Source organism: Loxodonta africana, chromosome 10 (genome assembly GCF_030014295.1).
Source record: "Loxodonta africana isolate mLoxAfr1 chromosome 10, mLoxAfr1.hap2, whole genome shotgun sequence".
In the NCBI taxonomy this organism is placed as follows: Eukaryota; Metazoa; Chordata; class Mammalia; order Proboscidea; family Elephantidae; genus Loxodonta; species Loxodonta africana.
Window position 1 is genome coordinate 19036865 of NC_087351.1, and position 11636 is coordinate 19048500.

An 11636-nucleotide genomic window follows, 5' to 3' on the forward strand; every position below is an offset into this window, starting at 1 on the left:
CAGACAATATAATGGCTTTTTCCAAATTTCAGGTAGCATTCCTGGCGAGCTGTGGCACTCATTATCTTGCCAAGATGCTGCACAAGCAATACCTGTGAAAGTGGGCATAAGGAAAAAAAAAAAAGTGTGAGCAATTTGCACACCCCCTCAATTTTTTCGAATAAATGTACCATCTTGGAATTTTCTAACTTCTGGATTTTGAACCCTATGTTTAGAAGGGATAATATCATAAACTTTGGTTACGTATGTAATGTCGACTTGATAGGGAAATAGTTCATTATCTCTGCAAACTTTAACTTGGAAGAAAACCGTAGCTGTATCTTACTTGGGGTTCTTCTATTTTCCATTTCAGACAGCAGTAACGGAAGTGCTATCTAAATGAATAAGGAAACAAACTTCTATTATTTTGTACTATGTTTCATTTGATAGAATTTTTACAAAGATCAGTTTAATTAATGTGTTACTGGGTACACATAGAAATAATACGTCTGACAGAAACTAATGAAGAAATTCTGTACCACTTGGAAAAGACAGGTAGCTTCCTCCTCATTTTTGCTATCCCATTTTACGTGGAGTTTTTTGGTGTTGTAAAATTTAAATATTTGTATATTTTTACTTTAAATGCTTTTAAGTAAATTATGACAAGTCCCTCATTTATAAATTAACTCTCACATCGCCCGAAAAAGAAGTTTTTTTTTTTTTTTGGCAAAGTTTTTCCTCTTTGCTTCTTAGTAAGTGCTGAAGAGTTTCCTTGGTAATGAATTGGCTCATATTTAGGAAATGTTTTATGAAATTATTATTAAGCTATTTCATTGAAGTTTAGAGTCCAGCAGAGCTCTCTACCCTTGGTTTTAATGAATGAAATCTCAGGCTTAGTTTCTTCACCAAACCCACATCCTATCATGTTAACCTTAACCCCTGAAGTATTTGGAAATGAATAATAATTGTAATAATATTTGTTTGCATTTCCTTGTGCAGCCCCCCCACCCCAGACCAAGAGTTGGTGGGGTTGTCCAATTTTTGTAATGCTTTTTATACCACCTCTGAAGGCACTTGCTCCTATCTCGGATTTACTATTTAGTATAAAGAGTTCCGATTTGGGTATATTTAAGAAAGACTCAGCTGTCAAAAGCAAAGAAACTGGGAATGGTGTTTTGACAACCATATAGTGTTAAAGGAAATACTGTAGTCTGAATAAAATTGCTTATGTTCTCCAAAACAAGAGTAATATAAAAACACTTTATTTATATGGAAAAAGCAAACGCAGAAATAAATTCCAAAGGTTTCCCTTTCTTTAAGAAATTCTGAGAGAACTGTAGTCGCCATCTGTGAAGGGTTGGGAATTGAGCAAGAAGCCACATTTTAAAGGAAAAAGACCAGTAAAGTCTGTATCTTCCATCCACCTCTTCTCCCTCCCACTCCCCAGGTCAGCGCCCCCCACCCCACCTCCCAGCTCACCCCAGTTTGATTTGCTGAGGGAAGTCATTCGGGATCCTCCTCTCACCCCTCCCGCCCCCGCGGGCCTGTTAACCTGGAGCAGATTTGGGACGGGAAATGTGGCTAATATCTCTAGCAGCTGTCAGAGGAGGGACCTTCCTTCAAAGGAGCTGGACGGGATCCTCCAAGTTCCACATTAGTCTTGCAGGCCAGCAATTTGATAAAGAGCCTGGACCTCCGGCCGCAAGCTACCACTGCGTTACCAGAGCCGGGTCTGCGCGTCTGGATGCGCCCAGTGGCCCTGGCTTCGCAGTCACAACCCACCGTTGCCCACCCGGCAGGCTTGGTGCGGACGGGCGCCCCCAAGCCCTGGAGGAGGCAGGGCAGGGGCGGGAGGGCGTGCAGTCTCTGCACGGTGCCGCGCACGGCCCCTTGCGCAAGGGCTACCTCCGCCCTCACCTGGCCTTCTCCTTGCGCGCGTGTGTGGACAGAGTTAGACAGACGTGCTTAAAATCAGAGCCGGCAACAGGGGCACAGAACAGTTGCAGTAATCAACTAAGGGCGTCGAGCGCGGTCCTGGAGCCTCCTCCGTTGGGGCCGGGGCTGCGCAGGGGAAATGAGGGTCTGATGGGGGAGGCCGGTCAGATTGTGACGAGAATGGAGACCGTCGGGGCAGTGTTTGAAGTGAGGTTTTAATATTAATAGTTTCGGTGTAGAGACAGAAGGGAGATTGCGTCTCCGGCTCCTCGGGGCAGACTCTGGGTGACAGCGATGATGGATGATCCGGCAGAGCCCAACAGCTCCTCCCCTCCAGCCCCAACAGTGTCAAAGCTACTTCAGTTGAAGCTTTAGAAATAAAATAAATAAACAGAATCACCCACCCTTACTTATCTTCGTACACCTCCACCCCCCACCCCCGCTTCCCCACGTCGATTTATGGATCATTATGAATCAATTACTGCTCTCAATACTTTTCCCATTGGCTTAAATAAAACAGTCTGAAGATAAAAACATGGGGTTCGGTGGGGAATTTTTTTCCCCCTGACAGAAACAATCGCAAAATCCATTATCTCATAATCGGAGGCATTGGGATAGGAGGTGAAGAGGAAGGAAGGGGTCGCCCAGTAAATAACTGGGGAGAACGCTTGGGTGGGGGGGGTTCGCCCAGCTGCTGCCTTTGTCTTGTTTCACGTGGGTTTGGTTGGTTTGTTTGTTGTTTGTTTGGGGTCTTTTTGAACGCGGGAGCCCGCGTGAGAATTAGGTGCCTACAGGTTTTGTAACCTAATTATTTAACTCCTTCGGAGAAATCTATTTGAATGTGTGTCTCCGGCAAACATCAGATGTTGTTGGTAGTGAGGTCGCACATGGGAAAAGGTGTGGAGGAATGGGTCCGTCTGGAAGGGGGATTTTCACTTGGTCGTGAGCAACTGTGCGAGGGTTTGCTGCTGGGTGGGGAGGTTCTCCCTCCCGCAACTCCTCTTCCCTCCCTCTCAACTCCCCCGACCCCCGCCATCGGCTGTTTGTGTCCCACCAACTGGTTTGGATCTGGGACTGGCCGCCACCGCCCCCACCCCCACCCCCAATCCCACCCCCACCCCCACCCTCACCCCCACCCTAACCCTCACCCCTACCCCCACTTGGGCTGCCTGAGGCTTTTCTTCCCTCTCTTGCCCCTTCCTCGGCGGTGCTCGACGTTCTCTAGGTGTTTCTATGACTACATTGTGTGTGTGGGAGGGTCAGATGTGGGGGTTGCCCGCGAGAGGGCCGTTCCTGGGCTATCATTTATCAATGTCACCCACATAATGATTCTCTCTGCAGCCTCCTATTGATGAGGATAATTACATTAGCTCAGAGTGACTGATCAATGAAAAACCACCACACAAAAACTTCTTTACTCCTCCATAATACCAAAAACCGATACAGAAATAACATAGAAAGCCTGATTTTCTTTCCCTCCCCCCCCCCAAAAAAAGGACCTGGGAGTCAAGTCTGAAAATAGAATCAGGTTTGTTGCGTTTAAAGGAGGATGCAATTTTGCCCGTGAATGCGTTTTCTCTAGATGTGTTGGCTCTCATTTCTCCTTTGGTAGAGAATATCAACGGATTTGCTAATGTGAGTTGGCTTTTAGACTGGTCTGTGGTTTTCCGTTCTTTTTATTTCTTTTCTCCCCTTTGGGCAATCTTTTTTTTTTTTTCCTGGTTCAGGAAAGGAGACAATTCTTGTATAAGTAACTAGAAAAAAAAGAAATTACTCTAGGTCCTCTTTGTTAAAATGTTTGCCTAAGTCGGGTTGTCTTTGGTCTTTATCACTTCATAAAGTAGCACAATTAAAGATGGGATGTTCGTGGGTATAAAAGGTGGATCCATAACCTGGCGACAGAACACGCGATTTCCTCGCCTGAAAGTTTGCAGCTAAATTACTATTTCGCTTTTTCTAGACTTAAAAATCAATATTTTCTCAATTAAAGAGAATTTCAATGCTTTACTTGTGAGTTGTTAAAGGCGCCGTAAATTTTATTGTAATGCTTCTTGGCTTCGGAGTAGATGCTGGAGGAGACCGGTTGATTCTCGTGGTCTTTTTCCTCTCAGAGAACCTAGCCCAGGAACGTCCAGGGGTTTCAGATCAAATGGAAGCAGCAAAGGTAAGGAGGGTTCCGAGAGGGACGGGCAAAGGGTGGGGAGCCCGCCAGGGGAGCCCTCCAGCGCCAGAGGCCTTTGTCTTGTATATTTTCACCTCTAGGTGTCCAGCCTCCTGTAAGTGACAGAAGTGTCCATTTTTTTCTAATCTTCAAGGGGAGCACGTTCGACACCCATCTGCTCTGTGACGCTCAGTTAAGGAGCTGCATTTGGGGCATATCCTAGATTTCCCCCCAAAGCCCCCCTCCCCTTTTCTCTTTCCTTTCTTTACTTCAGGAAATTTTCATTGGGAACTGGCCCTTTCACAAGTTCTGCCACATTTTATATGTGTTCTGGCCTCTCTGTCAGAAATCTGTCCCCACCCTCAGGAGTTCGCACTGTTTACAGATGGTTGCTCCATCCACACGCTTCACCTAGTAAAAGCTCCCGCAGAGAATTAACTGTAGTGTGTTAATAGCCCAGGTCGGCTACCGCTCTCTCCTGCAAAGTTGAAATCTGGTAACGGGGAGCATGGCCTTGAACTAACGTTGGAGAGCTGCTGGAGGCCCGCAGAATCCCCAAAACTTCCAGGCCCTGGGACTTGGTGGGAAGTAAGGTAGCTAAACTTGCAGAAAGCAAGGTAGAGAGGAAGTTGAGAAAATGAGGGTAGACTGGAACCTCCTAAGAGAAAGATAGGGTAAGGCAGAGAAATGAAACTTTGGGACTTCTTTGTCATTTAAACAGAAATAATAATAAAGGAAAAGTCCATCTCTAAGGCTTGCTATTAATTTTTTTTTTAACCCAATGTCTGTTAAGGAGCAGGTCCTCAGAGATGGCAAGAAGAGCCTGAGTTTGCAAAAGGAACTGCTTAAAAAGTTCCTTTTGCCATTCCCTCATCAGTTAAATTGCTGGGAATGAGAAGGCTAGGGAAAGGGCTATGTGTGTGGTGTATCAGGGCTTAAGTGAGGGTATGATGGGAAGGGGCACCTAGATATAATGAGGCTACTGTTTTAAGCTGAATGGACAGGGGGATAGAGAAAAAGCCACCCCACACGACAGTACACTTTAAAATAATTCTCACCCACCTGCTTCCTTTTTTTTTCTTGAGCCACACACCGTATTGAATAGTAGGCGTAGGTGGGGAAACTTTCTAGTTCATCATCTTTTGTCTGTAGACCCACCGGCTTGATCCCCCTTCCCTTGGATTCTTGACATGTAAGCCTAGACCGTGGCCTTTTTATCAAGTGAGTGGGGCTTTGTTAATGTATTTGTACTTTTCTGCTTTCAGACTAAGTTTCTCGCTTTGGAGGAGGGAGGGGGTGCAAGAAAGGAGGGGGAGGGGAGAAGAACACAAAGACTAGTTCTCACCAAGCAGGTTTCAAAATAGGAACTTAATGGGAAGAAAGACGGAAGAATAAAAAAGAGAGAGAGAGGGTGGAGAGTGATCATTGTTTATCACAACAGGTTTACTTGTCTGGAAAAGAGGTGATTCAGTGAATATTTTTCCTTTTGAGGGTTCTGTTTTCTTCATATTGAAACATTTTCCAATTTTAATCCTTCAGCAGAGAAAACCACCATATAAATATGACAGGGGCCACTGGCAAAAAAACGAACTTAAACTCAGGGCTGAGAGGGGAGGGGTGTGGGGAGGAGAGAGCGAGCCTTTCTGATTAATAACTAGCAGGGCAATGTTGAGGGCTTTTTCTGCCCGATTGCCTTTTTGAATTAGAGCCGATTTCTTCACACTTCAATAGTGCTTGTCTCCTTTAAAATGACTGGCAGATTTGTTTCTCTTTTTTTCTCTCCCTGAGACTTAATGATGTAAATTTTCTAATTAGTTAAATCATATCGCTTAAAGGCCTAATATTTACCGTGTAAGAAATGATCATTCTGATTTGGACCTCTTGAAATATTCCGAGAAATGCCATTTGGCTTTTAGACTGAAGGATGAGAGGGGAGAAAGCTCTATTGCGGGAGGCAGTTTAGAGGAAAGAAGCCATGGAGCCCGGCAACATGTGAAATTAATAGCTGAAGTTGAGCTGAGCTCACACTCCAAGTCCGCTTTTATTTTTCAATCAGCGAAGATTTAATTGGCAACCCTCAGGCCGGGCGATCTGATATTTTCTCATTAGTTTCCCATCACTAATCTTGAGTGTTAGATTGGCTTAAAGGTTGTCAACATTTGACCAATTTTATTTAAGGGAAAAAATCACGCATTATGGCTCCGGGATGTGAGATCTGCAAATAAATCCTGCTTGGATCAGCGGAACTAACAGGCGAGAAAAATGTTGACTATTCATCGTCGTATTTAATAAGTTGCATTAATGTGTATTTCAAGGCTAGGGAGAGAGATTATACATGGACTGCATAGATGCAGATGAAAAGAGGTTGGTGCGGAGAGGGGTGCATGATAAAGCGGTGAGTCGGTAAAAGCGAGACGTAGATACATTTCGAACAGAGGGTAAATAACCCAAGTAGAAGAGTTGTTGAGGGTTTAGAAGCTACAATCCCCCCTCCCCTTCGTTTTGCAGCTGCGTGAATCTGCAAAGGCTGTGGCAGCTCCGAGCGCCTCGGCTGTCTCGTCTAGAGATAACATCAGAGCGCCCCCTGCTGGCCAGCGGAGCAGAACGCTGAGGCTTAACCTCTCCCCAGCGAACCGTGTTTTTCTGCTCCCCTCACCCCCCTTCACCCACCGACTGTTTCCACCGCCCCCACCTCGGTTCTGAGAAAACCTCTCGGTAGGGGAATAGCTTGTCAAGGCTGAGCATTTAAATGAATAAATGATAAAATAATAATAATAAAATACAAAGGAACCACCCTCCCCCCACCTTCACTTGGCCTCCAGAGAGTAAACTACTAAATGCCTAGGAAATGGACACATTTTGTTTTACAAAATCTCTTTATTTTCTGGGCTTTGCTGCAGTTTGGTGCTGGTTTGTTTCCTGCCGAACTGTGGATGTCAAGTCTAAGGAAATATTTTTAATAAATGCTGTAGAAAAAATAATAATAATAGATGGGATGGGAAAAGAGGCCAACCCAAAACAATATGTTGCATCCTAGCAAAATTAAACTCTCGGTGAACTCTCATTGTTTTAGAAAAGTCCCGAGGAATTGCTATCGGGATTCAGTTTCTTGCCTGAAACGACCCTTTCCTGCATCACAAAGAAATATCGGCCCCTGCTCAATTTTTTTTTCCAAAATAAAGAACGCCTTTAAAAGTTGCCACCATACTCCGATACACACACACACACACACACACAGGTCTTTTCCACACGTGTGCCTGTTTTTTCTCTGCTCATGTTCCCAATTGTGCTTGAAACGGCAAGTGTAGCTGAAGTGCCCCAAATAAACCTCCAATGTCTTTGACACTTGATCTCCCTATGGTGCTTCACGTCAAATGCAAGGTGAGGGACCGGCACTGTTTGAGGGTGTTTGGGTTCTTTTTCGACTGCCCGGGTGCATAGAGGCGTTGTCTCCACTTCCCAGTTCATCTCCACCGGGATTTCTGCGCACTCTGGAACGCCAGGGCGCATAGGTACCGCCAGCCGGGCCATCTCCCCTTACAGCTGCGCGGGCTCCACCCGCAGCCTTTACTCTTGGGGAAGGAGCTGGGTAAGCAGCCACGCCTCGGAGAAAAGTCTTCTTACCATAGCTACACCCCACTTGAAAAGTGCAAATCTGTAACGCGGAACGACCTTAGTTTGTGAGGAGGTTTTGTTTTTACTTTTTAAAGGACCGGACGGCGGGATTTTGTGAAAACAGTTCTCAGAAATGAGGCGCCCGGGAAGGAACCCGGGACTGGGAGGACCGCAGGGGAAAATGGGTCTCGACTTTCATTTCTTGCCAGGGTACCAGGACCCTCTGGTTTAAAAATCCGTTCTCTTCCCTCGCTTCTCCCCAGAACCCCTTAGGTCACCTTTCACCAACTCTCCCTCTTTGGAGACGTTTCGGGAACCGGGATGGGGACCCGGGGGCTCCAGAAAACGAGCGCTCCTAGGGCAAAGCAGAGCCAAGCGACAGTAACCCGAGTCTTCTCGCCACAAATGATGCCTCAGTCGAGTTTGTTTGAAGAGTCGCTGGGGCTATTGTGACAACCGAGGTAAAGTTAAATATTTATACTCCAAGCTGTTGTTTCTATTTTTTGTCTGTTTCGAAGACATACAGTGTATCAAAACTTACTTGAAACATAAATCCTGGTCTGGAGAAGCAGAATCTGCCCTGTGCCACTGGGGTTGACTTTCTGAAAGGTCCCCGTTAGACTCAGAAGTGGGAGGGCAGTTATTTGCAGACCATATGGGTCCACTTAAATATATATGCATATATGTGATATATGTGTCATATGTGTGTGTCTGTATAATAAAGACAAGGAAGGCACGTGTCCCCATTGCAGTTGAATCCAAATTAAAATATATATATTTCTCATAAAATTCTCCCGCAGATGAAGAAAATATGAAAATCTCATTGTATTTGTCTCAGTTCGACTTAATGAAATTTGGAGACATTGACAGTCTGGTCAGCGGTCTAAGTAAATTAATGTGAGGGTCCTTAGGAAGAGACCAAAAACACCTCCTGCCATTAATCTTAAACCATTTGAAGATTATGATTAAGAGAATGGGCTCACTAAGCATTATCATCTCAAATAGCTGTTAACTGCCCCCTCCCTTTACTGTGGCCACAAAATACACTCTCCACTAGGAATGGCCCTGTCTTCTCTTTTTATCTTTGTTTTTGTTTTGCTTTAAGGGCAAAGAAGGGAAAACAGAAGAAAGAAAATCTCCAGAAAGCCTCGGAATCGTTGCTGTTAAAAGACTGTTATTCATTTCTGACCTCCTCATATTTTGCTACCAAAAAAAAAAAAAAAGGTGTGTACATCTAATGAGAAGAGAACAACAGCGTAGGTGCACTTTTTTCTGTTTCCCTGGGGAAAAAAAATTTTTTATTAATAGTCACCAATTTAGCCAGTTGAAAGCTATGGAGATGTAAAAGATGTTCACTTGTCCACATCTGTTCATTGACTTTTGAGTTTTGTAAGCTTTTGTGTCAAACAGAAATTGTGGGAAAGAGAATTAAACGCTTGCCTTCAGGTAACTCCACCTAATCCTGCATTTGAGCGCTGATGGGGAGGAGGGGGGCTGCTATTTTCCCCTAATAAACCCCAAAGCCCTCATTAGACCAAGGGAGGTGGGGTGAGAACTCCATTACTGGGCATTCTGACAAAAATGCAAGCAGCGCCTTTCTGCTCCTGCAGCCCTAGGAAAGGACCCCCCCCTTTTTTTTTTTTTTTGCAAAATATGCAAGAGCCATAGTGTTTTCCTTTTGAGCCCTCGACTGGGCGGACCTTTCAAAGAAACAGACAGTAATTAACATTTAAAAAAAGCAAAATACTGAAACGACGAGCTGGCGGTGGCTAACAAAAAAATTAACTCTGCTAAAAAATTATGCTTCAAGCCCTGAAAATTTTCAGATGCCACAGAAAATCAATGCGAAAGTGCCCCCATCCTAACTGAGTAGACAGCTCTCCTGCGGTGTGATGTTTCCAGTTCAGTGTGGAATTAGAGATTCCACCTCCTCTGGAGCTGCGGGAGATGTTATCCCGAGGCGTCGGGGAAGGGGAAAAGGGAGTGTCTCGCTCCCTGCCTGACCCACGCTTCACACCTGTGCCTTCGATCCGAAGCTGGTGAGAGGGAGAGACAAGAAGCTGGGGCGTCCCCTTCTGTGAGTCTCTGGAGTACCCAGAGCTACTGGGGCGCTTGGCAAGCCAGAGAGTAAACCTAAATAGGCCCCCAGAGGCCAACCACCCAAACTGGGGTGGAGGCGCAGGCAACCGCCTGCCGGCTCCACCGGCTGGGTTCCTGTTCCCTGGTGGACGACAGGCTCTTTGGCCACCGACTTTGGTCTCGGAGCGAGTGTGAAATTCAGTGCAAGGTAGAGTCTCCCCCCCCGCCCCCGCCCCGGGCTGTGTGTGTGTGTGAGAGAGAGAGACACGTGCGCTTGGTGCGGGCCTCTGGTGGCCGACGTCAGCTCAGGAAGTTCATGGGCGCGGCCTCCCAGGCCTGGTGCCCTCCCCCTCTAGCCTCTGCCACCTCCACCTGCTCCCCAAATCTCAGGCCACGCCCGGGCAGGTTTGGTGCCTTTAACTGGCAAGCGCTTGGGAAAAGATCCACGGGTGGAAAGGCGGCCGCTAGAGGAGAGAAGCGAGGAATTGGAAAGAAAGATGGTCCTTCTAGAGCCCAGACATCCCTGTCTTCGAGGAACTGTCATCACACTCGATCTTTTCACCCTGACCTACGGGATTCAAAAACCCGAGATTGATTCTCGGGAAACCCGCGCTCGGGAGAACGTCGGGATTGGACGCGGGCTCCTGAGACTTGCGCAGGCTTTGCTTAGATTCAGAAGTATGATTTTAATTTTCTTAATGAAGGCGCGCTCTAGAGCTCAGCTGGTAGTGGCTGTGCTGAGTTTAATAGACTTCTGTCGAACAGAAAAAGACGGATAACTATCGGTTATAAGCAATCTGCTCTAATGCAATTATTTTTCCAGGTTCGAAGGGCTTTGTGCGGAGAGGGCAGGAGTGAATTAGCGCCCCGGGGACCGCGGAAGTTGGGCCAGGAGACCGCCTGAAATACGAGCCGAACCTGTTTTGTGCGAAGCACTTGGGTTAGGGGGTCGGGGTCGAAGGCTTCAAAGCCCGAGGTCTGCACGTGTGAAAATCTCTCTCTCTCTCCCCCTCCCTCGTCTCCCCCTCTGTCCTTCCCTCCGTCCCTCCGCTTTCCCCTCCCTCTCTCTCCTCCTTTCCTCCTTCCCTCCACCTTTCTCCGCTTCTCCCCCCTTTTAGCTTCTTTTCCCTCCAGCTCGCTCTTCTCCATTCTCTTCACTTCTCCCAGAGTTAATTTGTTAATTTGCTATTCCCCTCCTCTATTTTGTGTATTTCAAAGCTGATTCGTTTAGTCCAAAGTATTTCTCTGAAAGGCTCTCACGCAGACGTAGGCTCTTGGGTTGTGTCAGCCCATTCATCTTTTGAAATCCAACAGAATCGGAATGTTTCAGAAATTGACGCAGGGTACAGCATACACACGCAAAATCACTGCAGGTTTATTTCTATCCGAATACCGAACCAAAGCGAGGAGTCACTCTGTCCAACGGTAACCCCCGTATTAACTCTAACACAAATTGATATTAGTGGTAATTTTAACTCGGAAATTGTCCAGATTCTTCTCTCCACTCCACCTTGTCTGGTAAACACAATCTCAGGCAAACGTGATTTTAAAATAAAAATAATCAACACGATTGATAATTTCCCTGCTTATAGAAAACAAGCCAGATCGATCGCAGGATGGAGGGGTTGAAGACAAGACCGGCCCTCAGGCCAGAGGATTTTGCGCTGGGCACCCCGGAGTCACGTTGGAGCTCTGCTCTCCAGTCTGAACCTTTGCGCACCACCGCTCCAGCCCCGGCTCTCCCTGCTAGCCTCTCTCCCCGGATGCTGGGGAACAAAGGAAGTTCTTCGTGGGGCTAAGGGAAGAAAAGGGTTAAGTGGAACCCAAAGCTGTGTCAGTTCTAGACTCGTGAGGTGGGGCGAGGAGA